The 8,738-nt window shown below is 37.8% G+C and overlaps 1 long non-coding RNA gene across 3 annotated transcripts; it reads right to left on the bottom strand.

The window, feature by feature from the left end:
- Window positions 1–211: 211 nt before the first annotated feature.
- On the bottom strand, window positions 212–5,773 carry LOC116421388. Of its 3 annotated transcripts, XR_004231735.1 has the most exons (4): window positions 5,530–5,773; window positions 5,057–5,190; window positions 4,769–4,900; window positions 212–586 (listed from the first exon to the last, which is right to left on the bottom strand). It is a non-coding gene; the product is annotated as an uncharacterized LOC116421388 (long non-coding RNA). The 3 variants fall into 3 exon arrangements; XR_004231736.1 differs by lacking the exon at window positions 212–586 and having other exon boundaries at window positions 2,463–4,851; window positions 5,530–5,756; XR_004231734.1 differs by lacking the exon at window positions 212–586 and having other exon boundaries at window positions 2,463–4,900; window positions 5,530–5,756.
- Window positions 5,774–8,738: the final 2,965 nt, after the last annotated feature.

The following is an 8,738-nucleotide window of genomic DNA, read 5'->3' on the forward strand; positions in this document are numbered from 1 at the left end:
ATGATTTATTATCAATAAATGTTTGATTTGTATAACTTGTTTTATATACCTACATGCCTGGGGTCAGGTAAAAATTTCTCAGGCAAAAGGAGTTGCAAATGGAAAAGTTTAAGATGCCCTGCTCTGAACCAAGTCTCTTATTTTATACTATAAACTAAGGTGGAAAAGGAAAAATGATTTCTCCCTGGTCACACAGAGAGCTTGGATTTATTACAAAACAAAACAGACGTCAATCTATTTCTTTATTATTTCTCCTATCTTAGTGAGAAGAGGCCCTCTGTTTTGTAAGACTAAAGCTAAGTGATTTTTGAACCACAGCTCCTTCAACCCCTTCCTCTCTTCTTCCAAAGCACTTTGGGAGATCTCTTGGTTTTCCAGCACAAGCCAACAGAGGTTGAGGAATTTTAAGAGCAGACCCTCCAGCAAAGCTGCTTTAACACCCAACACAGTTAAGTTCCAGTCCATTGTAAAAGGACGAAAAAACATCTGAACTGTCAACACAGGGATTTACACGAGGAGGTTTGCTTTGCAGCAGGTGATGAGGCTATGAAAAGCCACAGGCAGAGCCAGGAATGGCACCCCTTACCTTAAAATGGAAAAAGGAAAAAGAAAAGCAAAAAAAATAAAAATAAAAAATAGGGAAGAAAGACTCTTCTGATGTAGAATTCCTTTTAGGTGAAACTAACTAGAAGACATTTGTTATAAATCCAATAGGTTCGTTCACCCCATCCAATTTTTCTTGACACCTTCTTAGAGCTCACCACAGGTGGCATATATTAAGCATCTCACCTCCCTTTGCTCAGAAACTAGAAGAAGCCTGGTCTCATACTGCCCTCTTCAGTCTAAGTATGGCAAGCATGACAACTTTCCAATTCACCTGGTCTGGCTATAAAGGTTCATCAAGACAGTCAAGTATCATCAATGGGCCAGATCACCTTGTAACATTCAAGGAGCTGGAAGAATTCAACTGGGAAAAGAAGGTCTGGAAGAAAACTCTTGCCACTATTTGCTGCCTGAACAAGTGCATTTGGAAGCCAGCATCTGTCACTCCCAAGAAATCCCCCCAGAGCCAGTGGGTCAGGATTGTTGCATTGGGCAACATTTTCTTTGCTTTAATCTAGGTAAATTAATATGAGTGACAACAATGTTCCAATATACATATCCCAACCTCTCTCACCCTACTTCCCCATTGGATCACTAGCTCTTTAGGCACAAAAGTTTAATGTAGAATTCAGCAGAAATACCACAGTAAAGATGGGATCAATGACCTTCCAGAGCAAGACTTCAATATTCCATAGTCTCAGCTTACACCAGAAGGGATAAAAACCCCAAGTAGATGTTTGTGGGAGAAGAAGGAAAATTGAATTTGAGTTCTACAGACTATAAAACAAACATTCATGAAGGGGATGTGGGGGAGGGGGAGGTATTTGGAGAAATTCTCCTCAGAAATCCTAATTTAGTTGGAAAAGAACATTAGTTGTGTTACAACTTGCTGAGCTCCAGGAGAGTCAAAACTTCCAACTCTATTGTTGCCAGATTTTCCTGGAAACATATTCTATACCTTCCATCTCCTTTCTTCTCATCCTTCTATCCCCATCATCCCCACAATTACCACATGTCATACTTCAAGGATCAGAGGGACTGGTTTGGGTTTGGGTTTTCCTGAGACCAGTTTAAAACTAGACAGAAAGAATCAATTCAAATCAAATCTATTTCAGGGTTAAAAATTTTCTCCGAATGATTTCAAGTCTTAAGATCATGTTCCCCTCTAAGAGATAGCATGGTGGCTGGGATGCTGCAGAAAACAGATGAATTCATAAGAGAGAGAAGGAACAGGGTAATTTTCTGGGAGAGAAGACAAGAGCAAGGAGTTAAGACAGCATTAAAGTAGCTCTCAGGGGATGGGGAATGGGGAATGGGAAAAGTGAAAAATAACTATTAAAAAGATGCTTGGAATTCTGTAAGATTACAGAAAATAAGATCTGGACTTAAATCTTGAGTGGTTTCCTGATGCCTAATTAAAAAACCCTCCTCATCTTGGTATTTAATGTACAGCCTTGTCTCCCACTGCTCTTAATTCAAAGTGTTATATAATGTCCAGCCTTGTATATACATACATATACATATATGTGTGTATGTGTGTGTGTCCATACACACACACACACACACACACACACACACACACATATATATATAGTCTCCTGCCTCTATGCTTCTTGCTATCTTGCCTTTGTTGGACCAGAAGACCTCACAGATATAATATGTCCAGGTGTGGAAAAACACCACCTTTTGAACTAGGAAAGCTGGGTTCAAATTTGAAGTCTGACTATGAACAAGTGATTTCATTTTCTTAATCTCTGTTTACTCTTTGCAAAAATTAGGATTACAATCCCTGTCCAGGTTATTGTAAAGAAAGTGCTCCAGATAATTTAAGAGTACTTTTGAATTTTATTATCATAAAAATAGAGAAACCATTTAGCAGAGGAACAGGAAATATAATTGCTAATAGAGCACCATGCATTAGAAAGTCATTCCACATGTTATAAATAAGTGAATGAATGAATGAATGTGAGTGAATGGATGTACAAATGAAAGAGTAAAAGCACTAATAGGAAAAAAGAAGTGGAAAGTCACTTCCCAGGATAACAGAGTTGTAGAATAAGTCAGCCTAGTGACAAATTTCATCTAGCCATTAAAGAAAGATATCAAGATATCAATTTAATTAAAGAGATTTTCTTGGTGTTACTTATTAAGTATTTATAAATATAAGAACCTAGTTCAATTCTTTCCCATCTTAACAATTATTATTTTAAAAAATCCCCACTAAAAGAAGAAGCTATTTCTAAGGTTCTTTGACAGTCAGATTCCTACCATGTTACCAAAATGCTTAAATACCACATGGAAAGGCATTTCAACAATGTGGAAAAGGGTTTTTTCCCCAGTGTCAGCTAGATTCTTTCATTTAACAATGGCACTCTGCAGGCTGGAATAGGACACAATTGACAATTTCTTCCAATTAGTGAGTGTGCTTTGTTTCTTTTGTTTATCAATAAGAAAATGTACCTCTGATTGTGAGAGGGAATTTCTAGTCTTTCCCTTCTTTTATTATCCAATAATTAAAAGAAAGAAAGAAAAGCAACAGCTAATGGTGTCTACTCACTTGGCAGGATGTCCTATTTTAATAGAATATGTCAATGCACCTCACCTTTTCAGCATTCATCATTTGTTTCTGGAAAGGTAGGTATGAGGACTAAGGTTTGGGCTAGCTAAGGTTCCAATATCAAGTCAAAAGATTACAATCATTTTTTAATGTTCTCACTTTGGTTTTAGCTGCATTTACAAAAAATCACAAGATAATCACCATTTTCCCTTTTTCTTTATTGTCAAGCCATAAGAACATTCCTATGATCATGACCTTGAGTTAAAACCATTTAGGGATTCATATTTTTCAACCCAAAGTCATCTGGATTTTTGGCAGCAATGAAAAGCTACTTTTAAATATATATTCTAATACTTAAAGAGAATTTTTCCCCCTAAGACTTCATTTCTTCAAAACCATAACTAGAGCTGGGTCATTTTTTTCAACTTGACAAGCCTAAGTGTCAAAGGAAGGGGAGAAATATATTGTTTCCAAAGTTCTTAAACATCATGTTGGTTATTAGAAGAGGGATTTGTGCTAGCTAAGATTTTTAAGATTTGATTTGGGTTGAGGGGTTTGGGGGGTTTTTTCCATTTCTTTTTTCTTTTTTTTTTTTTGTTGGTTTTTTTTAATTAAGAAATAAACTAGTCACTTAAATATTAGGAAATGAACTCAATAAATTTGAACCAGCAAAACTTACTATGAAATTCAGATTAAAATATTATATCCCATCAATCTAGTAGTGATAGAAACTCTTTTGGGACTGTCAACATCCCCACCATTTTCTGCTAACGCCCTCACTTGTGATGGTGCTTAAACAAGGCAGGAGAAATGAGAATAGAGAGGTAGAAGGCACAGAGCCAGTCTATTAAGTATGCAAAATAGGCAGCTGCTTATGTATAATGATTTGAGAGGTACCTGCCTAGGAAAGTCTCTCCACTGAAAAAATCTTCCCTACACACAAAACCGAAATTCCATTGTTGTTCTAGGGATTCATTCCTTCCCTCTGAGAACTTCTCTTTTAAAATGCAAATCAGTTTTGGAGGGAACACTAACAATTTAGGAAGAGTTAATTCCTATTACTTCTGCTTTGAGAGGAGAGAATCCTATTAGTTGAGATAGTGGCAGGGAATTGTTCCAAAAGCAGGGGAAAGAGCACACAAAGAAAATGAGGAGGAAAAAAGATAGAGAAGAAAAAGTATGAGAAAAGGGAACAAAGAGAAGAAAGATATAGAAGACAAACTATCTGCTGCCCAGATCAGCAGCCACTCACAACCCTCCCTCTCCAAGTACTCCCTCCTTATTTTTCAGTTCTAACTTGAGTATTCTTTTGTCCAGAAATACAACTGTCCTCCCTTACCTATATTGTCCTGCCTCTACTCCCACCTTGAATTCCCTAAGCTGTTGTAAGTGTATTTTATTTAATGACACCTTATATCTCTTCAAAATATATTGCTGTTACTTAGATGCTGAAAAATTTCCCCAGGCAAAACTCCTAGCACCCCCTATTGCACTCCCCAATCCAAAAAAATCTTTGCCTTCCAATTTTTATTTATTCCCTTTAAAAGCCAAGATCATGGGAAGAAAGAGGTAAAACAAAACAAAACAAAACAAAAACCCTCTGTTCACCTTAGGAAATATTTGCTTGGCAGAGCGTCATTGATGCAAGGAGAGATGTCAAATATTTTCTTGGGATTTACCAAGGAGACATTCTGTCAGGAAAGTTTTATCAGTGTAATTAACACAAAGCACCCCCTCCTTCTGCGTCAAAAATAAAACACAAACAGGGAACACAGAAGAAGATAAAATAACCATTGTTTCTGGACAGCACAAACCCCCCCCCCTTTGCTCCTCCCCATTTATGGGGTTTCATTAGGGCCCTGGGTGCCTCTAATTTATTTATTTAGGAAGCCCTACCATTGTCTTAATGTAAACAGAACTCAAGATCAGTTGACAGTTGAAATGGCCCAACAGAAGAGTTTTCAAAGGCGCCTCCTTGGAAAGGGGTCCCTTCATTCAGTCCTGTGGTTCCGGTATCATGACTGCCGGCACTGTTCAAAAAAAATAAACAAATGTTTGTATTACAACTCGACAAAAGGAGTTCCCATTCAGAGCTGGCCAGATATGAAAACAAACTTTCACATATAAGGGCTTTTGATACACATGACTTGCTTGGATGACAGGAGGCTCCACTGAGGAGTGCTTAAAGCTCATTCATATGGCACAAAAGACTTTTGTTTATCATTTCACTGGACTGCCTGGGAATGGCAAGACACAAGCTGCCACCCGGCTGGTGTCCTAGCATTTCAGTAGCCATAACGTGTGGAGATTGCGAAAACCACAGCAAGAACTGACACTCAACAAGCCAGGTGAAGACCCAGAAGACTCACTCATGGCCCTTGAGATGTTGGATAAGGGCTCCCCCTACAGCCGGACGTGGTCTTAATCTGGCATATGATTGGCCATGAGGCAAATTTCCAAAGATGGAAGGCAGAGAAAAAAAATAATGCAGAGAATTTAGAATTTGAAGGAGCTATAGAGTGCCTCTAGTCCACTCCCCTTCATGTTGATGAGGTCATTCTCAGCTTCAGTTTCTCCATATGTAAAATGGGAATAATACTATCTACTTCCTCAAAGTTGTAAGAATTAAATGAAAAAACAGTGATACCATGTTTTGCAAAGTTTTGCAAATTTTAAAGCATTATATGAAATACTGCCTATGCTCTCTTTATTTTCGTTATTGTTATTATGTGATTTGCCCAGGGTCACACATCTAGTAAATATCAGAGACGGAATTTGATTTCAGGTCCCCTAATCTTACCCAGTGCTCTTTCCACTGTGTTTCCCTACTTCTTGGAAAGGTTTGCTTTAGTAAATACAGTCCTCCTTGAATGATTCTGCATTTAAGTGGATCAGTGATAGCCCTGAAATGTCTCCTGAAATTTCCTATGCTCTCAGCAGAAAAGGAATGTGTAAGAATTCAGAACTCATCATAGACAACCAAGAACATTTCTCTTTGCTGGCTTCTTGAAACCTTGGGTTGAGAAGATTGCAGCATAAAATAGATATGGCCCCAGCCCCTGAGAGGGGCAGGATATTATATAGTAATAAAAGACACAACCAGTCTTATGAATAATTACTTGCCCAAGAATATTAATGGATTTATACCAAGTACAGATAGCACGGTACAATGGAAAAAAGCATTGGATTTGTAATAAAAACCTGGATTTAAATCCCAACTCTGCTACTTACCGGAACTAGTGACAAATCATTAAACTTCTCTGGATTAACTCATCTGTTAAATGAAAGTGTTAAACTAGAAGGTCAGTAAGGTTCCTTCTAGCTCTAAACTATGATTTTTTTTTCTGAGCTTCCTGAAATGAAGGGGAAGTTGTGAAAGTATTGTGGTGGATTGATTGTTTTTCAGTTTTATTTTGAATGACTGAATAAAATGGAGATGAATCTCTGGGTTTAGTTTAGATTTAAATATGCACTGGATACTCAGAAAGGAAAGATAGTTTTCCTCTCCATTAGCTCATCTTCTATGCCATCTACTGTATTTGTGTAGGTAGTTCCATATGTGTGTGTATATATGTATGGATATATGTATGTATGTTCCTTCTCTTAGAATAAGCTGATAATAGTTTTCAAAAGTCATTAGGCAGCAGACAGTTGAATTAATCCTTTGCTACAATTACCAATTCCCAATACCTATATCCAATGAATGAACCAATTTTTAGGACCAATACTTTCTAGACAGTTGACCTTTTTTTTTTTTTTTTTTTTTTTTTTTTTTTGTAAGTAGAGTATATCAGTATATTTAAGGAAATTTCTAAAAATAACAAACCCCAATTCCCAGGGAGGACCAGTTTGACATATAAATATCTGAAAAATAATACACTGAATTAAATCAGCCCAGACATTAACTCATTTGTTCCATGCTCACCAGACACATCAACAAGCATTGATGAAGCACCAAGATGATGCAGTAGACAGAACACTGGCCCTGAAACCAAGAAAATCTGAGGTCAAATCCAGACTCAGACACTTAACACTTCCTAGCTGTGTGACCCTGGGCAAGTAACTTAACCCCAACTGCCTCACAAAAGAAAAAAAAAGATTTTTTAAAAATCTGACAATGTCAGACACTATACTAGGGACAAGTTACAAAGACAAAAAAAGCAACAATCTCTCCCTGCCAAGTATTTACACTTGGAGGGAAGATACAACATCTTTACTAATAAGTAAATATTAAGACATAAACAAAATAAATGCTGTGGCACCCTTCTTGCTGCATTTCCACTTGCATTAGTTATCCAGGTCCCTGGAGGCCAGCTACTTATTTTTCCTCTAAGGATTCTAGAGATAAATTGGGTTCCTGATACTGTCAGTCAACAGTCCTACCTTCCCTTCTTGCAAATTACTCATCAAAAATAAACTATCTGGTGCCATTCGTTTTTTTTAAAGATATGCTGAAAAAGGTATTAAACAAAGAGCTGGTACAAAATACTCTTCCAAACCAGAAGCAGACATGAGGTCTCTGGACAAAGTGAATTCAAACTTAAAAGGTAATGAGGAACACAGGCAGAACACCCATATGACAAAGGAAGTTGGCTTGTTTTCTTTACTCATGGAGTCCTGAAATTCTTCTTGGATGGAGTTCTCCCATCTGCCATCTATCCCATCCCTTTCTTGAGTCTCAAGCCAGAACTTTTCTCTTCACAGGTAACAAATAATTGCTTAGACTGTCTGCATCTTTAAGTGACTTTCATATCCTCACACATTCCCATATCCATCTGCAGCCATTATCACTGTCACCAGTCATTATTGCTCTGATGGCTATGGCTACCACCTCTAGTTACCAATGAGATCGTCTGGATCTCCCAAAATCACCAAGTCACTGTCTGGACCTATTTGCCTTAAAATACTCAGCAGCCTAAGATCAGAAAAGAATGAGCTCCAGAGACAGAAGGAAACAGTCTCTTCAGGGACCAGTTTGAAATAGTCCTTCCTTACTCACAATTGCAAAGGAGTAAAGAAGAGGTGATTGCTCTTTTTGTGTATATATTCGGCTTGCTGCTTAGCAATCTGAGTTTTTCTGCCTTAAATTCTGTAGCTAATTAGGAGGCTTTTTCTCATTCCAGAGTACAAGTTCCTCAGTCACATACAACCACAAAGTGGCTTCCCAAAGTTTTTATGTGACTTTGAATTAAAACCAGGAGGGGTAGATCTTCACATGTTTTAAGAAAAGCATTCATAGATCACACCATCCAATCTATAATACAAATTGATTGGGACAGGGAAATAAAGACCTAACGTTTTGAGGAATTAGGCAAGGTTTTTCCAAGGAGGTAGTAATTGAGCTGAGCCTGTAAGAGAGCTGAATATTCCATGAGAAAGAAGGGAGGAGAATATTCCAGGGACCAGAGACAACACAAGCAAAACATGGACATCAATAGGTCATAGGTATATAACTTGAGCACACTCTGAGGTGAGCATTATCACTGCCACTTCCTTCGTGGAGCCTTCCCTTGTGTCCTGTGCACATCCCTCACATCCCCCTTGGGTAAGGGAAACAGTATGGAGCACCAGTTGGCTG

This window comes from Sarcophilus harrisii, chromosome 2 (assembly GCF_902635505.1).
Source record: "Sarcophilus harrisii chromosome 2, mSarHar1.11, whole genome shotgun sequence".
NCBI classification, from domain to species: domain Eukaryota; kingdom Metazoa; phylum Chordata; class Mammalia; order Dasyuromorphia; family Dasyuridae; genus Sarcophilus; species Sarcophilus harrisii.